Source organism: Zea mays, chromosome 8 (genome assembly GCF_902167145.1).
Source record: "Zea mays cultivar B73 chromosome 8, Zm-B73-REFERENCE-NAM-5.0, whole genome shotgun sequence".
NCBI classification, from domain to species: Eukaryota; Viridiplantae; Streptophyta; class Magnoliopsida; order Poales; family Poaceae; genus Zea; species Zea mays.
Window position 1 is genome coordinate 134,764,393 of NC_050103.1, and position 7,822 is coordinate 134,772,214.

Sequence of the window (7,822 nt, forward strand, 5' to 3'; positions counted from 1 at the left end):
GGCTTTTCCTCCTCCCGTTCGTCGGCATGTAGTTGTACGGGGCGTGTTTCTTCGTGGTTTTTACGGCTGTCGTCTTCTTCACCCAATAAATATACGGCGAAGGGGCAGAGGAAGAAATCTGCAGCAGGTACAACAATGAGAAAGTTTCCTGCTAACCAGAAATATTATTATTGCATCAATGAGCTAAAGACATAGGCTAGGCTCATTTCGAAGTCTGGCTCGCGATCTTCACCTCGATAATTATTATTGCATCGTATATTGCCTTAATAGCATGTAAATGTAAAATGTATAATTACCATTCAACATGAGGACATGTACGGTAGGTGTTTAATATAGAGCCGTTTTGGTGCTATACATTCATAATCTAGAGGTTGTATTAATTATAGGGCTTGCAGCTTCGCTGCTTTTAGCGCGTGTGTATTATTCCGATATATATTTATTAGCTGCAGAACGAAGACCGACGGTCGTAATAAACCACGAAGAAACACGCATTGCTAACCCCGTACAATGCAACTACTACATGAGAAACTTGGGAGCGTTTCGTTTGTAGCTAGACGATTAGATCCATCGTGGTATGTGTATATATATATATGGAAGTAGATGTTCACACTGCAGATGCGGACGTAGGGTGGTTGGTTGGTTTGGCACCTGCTGCTTGAATTCGCTTTCGACCCGCCCTGTTTCCATCGTCCACACTGCTGCTCTCAAGGCAACATGACATGAACAACACACTCGTAGTAGCTTCTCTCCGGGAGGTAGAAAATACTCCGTATTAAAGTAGCATGATGATTGCCATCATGCATGCTCTTCAATGCCGGAAGGAAAAGGTTGTGAGTTTGAACGGCGACGTGGTGCTGGGGGCTGCTAATCATGGGGGCCGCGAAGGCAGCAGCAGGATGGAGCAGCAATGAGAGTATGGTGCGGAAAAAGAGGAGCAGGATGGAGCTGGATCTCTCACGCTCGCCCTGATTCCGGTTCCAACACGTTCGTTGCCTGTCCTTTCGTTTCTTTCCTATGCGTATCGTATCGACCACTTGCTTGCTAGGGTTGCCACGCACCGGTAGATTTTGACGATGCCTGTGTTCGCACTTGGCACAGGTGAAGTTACCACTAGCTAGGAAGCCGATGATGGAGATAGACGCTAATAACCGTCAAAATCCATGGAGAGAGAGAGACACACACACAGGCATCGTCGTCGATTCCATTCCATGCCACGGATTGGACGCTAATAACGGTATCTGACCGGTCGGATTGGAACTTGACCTTCAACTTTTCTTATCTGTGCTTCTCTCTCTCCCTAAATAATAATAAAAACAATACAAAGGTAGCTTGCATAAAAAGTACTGGCTATAGCGTTGAATAAGACCACAGCTTGTTTCCAGACCGGTTCCCAGCAGGAAATTAGGGTTAGGACATGTACAACCTAGACACTGCTGCACGACCTTCCAAGTATAAGACACAACTAAAATATAACATAATACGGTGGCCATGTCTAAAACATGTATCTTACCATATTCATTGTACCAATCATAGCATTCAATAAATTAAAGTGACCAATTAGCTAGTCTTCTGTCTCGAACATAGAGTCAAGACATTATATATTCGTCAAGATACATGTCTTGAGTTTTTTTACATTCACCCTTTTAGACACACTCTAAGACACAACTTAAGACATTCATTGTACATGCCCTTATTGACTTCGAATTAAAGACACATTTGTATCAGACTGAGTGAATTAAAGATCAGATATTAAATGTATCCATGAGTGTATACAAGTGATACAAATAAATAAATAAATAAAACTAATCTTTCAAATTTATATATGGCAAGTGTGATCTAACTTTGATCTACGTACCCCAACTTTGCTCGGGACTAAATTGTTTTGCTGTTTCGCTCTGACGTCAGATCTGCAAATGCTACATATATAACGCTAAATCCTACATACACCAGGTACAACTTGATAGGTTTTCTCTAACGACAACTTTTGTAGGTTTATGTTTATTCATTCTGGTAGGCAAATACCCCGCAACAGGAAACTTGAGCCGGGCAGGCTCGTGCGACCAAACGTCGACGCAGTGAGCCATCAAAGTCCTTGATCTTCAAAGCATTAAGAATGCAATTCAGAAGGAGGATACACAAATGCAATTGCCTAGATCTCTCTAAGACGTATCTAGCAAAATCAGATATATGACTTTATATTACATATTATTTGTTTACCGTTACATATTTTGTAGCAGTTTATTCTTATTTTAGACGGCGTGTTTGCACCTCTGCGTATATTTACGTCAAGGAGCTTTGATTTTGGGAGCACCGAATAAATTGAGAGCACGTACTGGAAGTCGTTGGGCAGCATTTTTTTTCTCTTGCTTTTTTTTCTAAAATAAGGTTTTAGAAGCAGTGATTCAGACCTGATGGAGATGCTCTTATTTTTTTCCCAGACTTCGCTGGAGCGGTCTTGCAAATCGGGACGAGTAAGGGTATGGCTTTGTAGTTTTTAGTTGTATGTTCAACCTAATAAAAGGAGTACAATTCGAGGATAAATTTACTTTAAATCTGGCTTAAGCTTATATCAAATTTTATGATACAGAATACATATACGTGGTTTTAGTTTTTATATTTGAAAGAACCTCACGAAAGCTGGAGCACATAAGTATAAGACTCTCTCCAACAAAAAAAACTCTACACCGTCCCGTACTCTAAATCTGGTGAACTCAGCCCCCTCTGTAACGTCCAACAATGAACTTTAAGACTTCATGTAAAATAGCGAAACTTTAAGACTTCATGTAAAATAGCGGATGGTACCTTTGCACGCTACTCCATAGTGGATCACTGTGTACACTCTGTCCAAACTCGCGAGCAGTCCCGCGTCTTCTGTTGTAAAATTAGAAAAATAAGTGACATGCTTCCATCATATTTAAATATATTAAATATTTTAATTCTGAATAAAACAGGCATATAACTCAGATAAATGCCAAATGTAATTATAACAGCAATGAACAGTACCAATTCCAGTAATTGAAAACATGAAACATAGCTACTCAGGTCCATTTGATAATTAAACATGGCTTGTAGATGAAGAAGGCAGATTAAACAAATAAATATGATTGTTTATCTTAAAATATTGCTCTCAAAATAGCGGGTTGCTGTACTAGACAGCCCTCCAACGCTAAAGGGTGATCAAAGATCCTCGACTAACGTGACAGTCCTATTACCAAATCAGGGTTTTAGATCAGATGTAATAAGCCTAATAATCAAATGTAAATAATAATAGTAAGGAGTTGTGTAGTAAATAAAATAATAGAATTTAACACAGGTAAACAGCCTCAACAAAGAGAGATTTAATTAGGCACAAATAATATCAATGCTAAAAATGACAATACACTAAAACCCAGACTGTCACGTTGTCTCACTACACCGCTATCATCATCGAGCACACAAATCCGTCCACAACAGTGCAATCACACCCAAGTAATTAATACTAGCAGATTGCACAAAATTAAACAGTAAATAAAGTGAGGTAACGAATAACTCACAGCACGTAGATTGTCTACGTGGGAAGATCAGCTTAGCGAACACGAAGTTCTGTCCTAAAAAACCAATTCCGCTGCCCACGTCCGGACCTGCACGGCGGGAGGTTGACGGAGATACTAGAGCCGCTGCCGGAGCCGAGAGAGACGTCCACGGCACCAGCCCGAGAAGCAGAACACCGTGCAACAGAGAGCTCAGGCACCAGGCCACGGTGGACAGTAATCAGACGAACACAGCACCACACAGGCGCACAAGTGAATCAGGGAGCGCGGGAAAACCGCACTGCACAAGAGCAGCACCACCTCCACCTTCTTCCAATCACCACCAACGAGTTGAATACAAAACACCGGGGACCGAATGGATCTGATTGGAACCGCGAGCAGCAGAGAGACATAGTTTTTCTATATCTCCCAGGGGATTCACAGCCCATACCTTTAAGGAGACGAGAAGAGGAGGAAGCTAACCGATTTACGAGAAATCCGGACCACGAGCCGCAGCTTCTGGCGTCCATACGACCGTCGCCCCTAAGCCAGCCGCCAGCCAGCCAACTGCTGCCCTACGCTCGGTCTCCTTTTTCCCGTGCTTAGTAGTACGTAGGGTTACGATCTGCTTGCTGGGCTGCTCGGCCAGCCGACCTAGTAGTGGCCCAGCTGAGCGGCCTTTTAGCTTTTTTTAATAAAGTGAAAAACTTCATTATGGATAGCAATCCCCACCATTTTCACTCTTATTTTCTGATCAATGTCATTGAGCTCCCGTACTGTTTATATACTACTTTTCGGCAGAGGTACTTGTTAGGTTTGAACCAAAGCCTATCCCTGTGTACTCCAACCCTGCACGAGTAAGCGGAGGACTACGCCTTGATCCACAAACCCTAGTGTGAGAATCTTCGCACAAAAGGCACATAGAACTAGGCAGATTATATGCTTCTCTTACGGGGCAGGGTGTTACGGTCATGCCCTTTGATATCTATTCATGAGCTCACTAGAGAGAAAACCCCATTCTCTCCCGGACTGCGACCCCACAGTCAGCTCATATAGGTGAAATCGTTAAGGAAATTCTGTAGGACAATTTCCCTGCTTATAGCATTGACTTTATTAAGAGCATATCGCTCAACCTGCCATACAGACAGAGCACAGCAGCTCATGAGACTCTTTATCTTTTGTGCTCTTGGTTCCATAGTGCTTCGTTTCCTGGAGCCTGGATCTCGGGATCTCCGGTCACACAGGACAGTTATCCGCAGTTGAAACCGCTACCAGGGTACGAGTCCCATTCCCATGCACGCTGCTTGGATTGGCTTTTGAGCCAATCCTTTGGTGAAAGGATCAGCAAGGTTCCTTTCAGACTTGATGTAATCTACGGTTATTACACCCATCTCTCTAGCATGCCGACATGAATCAAGTCGTCTTCTGATATGCCTCGAGGATTTTTGGTTGTCCTTTCTACTGTTCACTTTTAGCAACACAGAAGTGTTGTCACAGTATACTAGGACAACCGGTATCGACTTTGCTAGCATTGGAAGGTCTGACAAGAGGTCTCTCAACCATTCAGCCTCCAATGTTGCTGAATCAAGTGCAACTAATTTAGCCTCCTTGGTGGAACGTGTCGACACTGATTGTTTAGACGATCTCCATGACACGGCCCCACCAGCTAAAGTGAACACATAGCCACTTGTAGGCTTCATTTGATCCGAGTCAGAGATCCAGTTTGCATCACTGAATCCTTCAAGTACTGACGGAAATCCGGTATATTTAATACCAAGATTCATCGCTCCCTTCAAATATCGAAGCACTCTGTACAAGGCTACCCAGTGTCTATCTCCTGGACTGGCCGAATAACGAGCCAGTCTGCATACTGCATATGAGATATCTGGTCTAGTTGCACTGCTCAGGTACATGAGAGATCCGATGATCTGCGAATATAGTAGCTGGTTCACAGGCTCGCCTTCATATTTACTGAGCGTGTAGGATGGATCATAGGGCGTGGTGACTGGTTTACAGTCCATATGTCCAAAGCGAGTCAGTACCTTTTCCACATAATGGGATTGTGACAAAGTAATCCCATCCTCACCCTTTATTAGCTTGATGTTCAATATTACATCAGCTTCACCCAAGTCCTTCATATCAAAGTTCTTGGAGAGGAATATTTTTGTCTCCATGATAGCCTCCAAATCGGTCCCAAATATCAATATGTCATCAACGTATAAACACACGATAACACCTTTGCCCCCAGAGAAGCGATAATACACACACTTGTCGGCTTCGTTTACACAAAACCCGGCAGTGGTCAGAGTATTATTAAACTTCTCATGCCATTGTCTGGGAGCTTGCTTAAGACTGTATAAGGATTTAATCAAGCGACACACTTTGCTCTCTTGTCCTTTAACCACAAATCCTTCTGGTTGCTGCATATAAATTTCCTCTTCCAGCTCTCCATTTAGGAATGCTGTCTTTACGTCCATTTGATGGACAAGAAGTTTATAAGCAGCTGCCAGCGCTAAAAGCACACAGATTGTGGGCAATCGAGCCACCGGAGTATAAGTATCAAAATAATCCTCCTCTTTCTTTTGAGTAAAACCCTTAGCCACAAGACGGGCCTTGTACTTTTCAATAGTACCATCGTGTCTCCTGAAAGGGAATTAGGCTTACACCTAGTCCCTAATTAATTTTGGTGGTTGAATTGCCCAACACAAATAATTGGACTAACTAGTTTGCTCAAGTGTATAGATTATACAGGTGTAAAAGGTTCACACTCAGCCGATAAAAAGATCAAGTTTTGGATTCAACAAAGGAGCAAAGAGTCAACCGAAGGCACCTCTGGTCTGGAGGCACCGGACTGTGTCCGGTGCACCAGAGGACTCCAACTCGAACTCGCTACCTTCGGGAATTTCTCAGGCCGGCGCGCTATAATTCACCGGACTGTCCGGTGTACACCGGACAGTGTCCGGTGCTCCAAGGAAGCGCGGCCTCCGGAACTCGCCAGCCTCGGGAACGCGCAGCAGCCGCTCCACTATAATTCACCGGACATGTCCGGTGTGCACCGGACTGTCCGGTGCAACTCCGGAGCAACGGCTATTCGGCGCCAACGGCTACCTACGACGCATTTATTGCGCGCGCAGAAGACAGGCACGCCCATACTGGCGCACCGGACAAGGAACAGTGCATGTCCGGTGTGCACCGGACATCCAGGCGGGCCCACAAGTCAGGAGCTTCAACGGTCAGAATCCAACGGCAGTGATGACGTGGCGGGGGTACCGGACATGTCCGGTGTGCACCGGACTGTCCGGTGCGCCATCGAACAGACAGCCTCCACCAACGGTCAAGTTTGGTGGTTGGGGCTATAAATACCCCAACCACCCCCACATTCATTGCATCCAAGTTTTCCACTTCTCAACCACTTACAAGAGCTAGGCATTCAATTCTAGACACACCAAAGAGATCAAATCCTCTCCAATTCCACAAAAGGCTTTAGTGATTAGCGAGAGAGATTTGCCGTGTTCTTTTGAGCTCTTGCACTTGGATTGCTTCTTTTCTTTCTCACTTGCTCTTGTGATCAACACTCAATTGTAATCAAGGCAAGAGGCACCAATTGTGTGGTGGCCCTTGCGGGGAAGTTTTATTCCCGGCTTTGATTTGAGAAGAGAAGCTCACTCGGTCCGAGGGATCGTTTGAGAGAGGGAAGGGTTGAAAGAGACCCGGCCTTTGTGGCCTCCTCAACGGGGAGTAGGTTTGAGAGAACCGAACCTCGGTAAAACAAATCCGCGTGTCTCACTTCACTGTTCGCTTGCGATTTGTTTTGTGTCCTCTCTTGCGGACTTGATTATATTTCTAACGCTAACCCGGCTTGTAGTTGTGATTATTTTTGAGAATTTCAGTTTCGCCCTATTCACCCCCCTCTAGGCGACTTTCAATTGGTATCAGAGGCCGGTGCTTCATTAGAGCCTAACCGCTCGAAGTGATGTCGGGAGATCACGCCAAGAATGAGATGGAGACCGGCGAAAAGCCCACTACAAGCCACGGGAGCACTTCATCGGAAGAGTCCCGCACCAAGAGGAAGGAGAAGAAGAAGAGCTCCTCCAACAAAGGGAAGGAGAAGAAATCTTCTTCTCACCACAAAGAGAAGAAGGAGAGATCTTCCTCTCACAAGCCACATCGGAGTGGGGACAAGCACAAGAGGATGAGGAAAGTGGTCTACTACGAGACCGACACTTCATCAACATCGACCTCCGGCTCCGATGCGCCCTCCGTAACTTCTAAACGCCAAGAGCGTAAGAAGTTTAGTAAGATCCCCTTACACT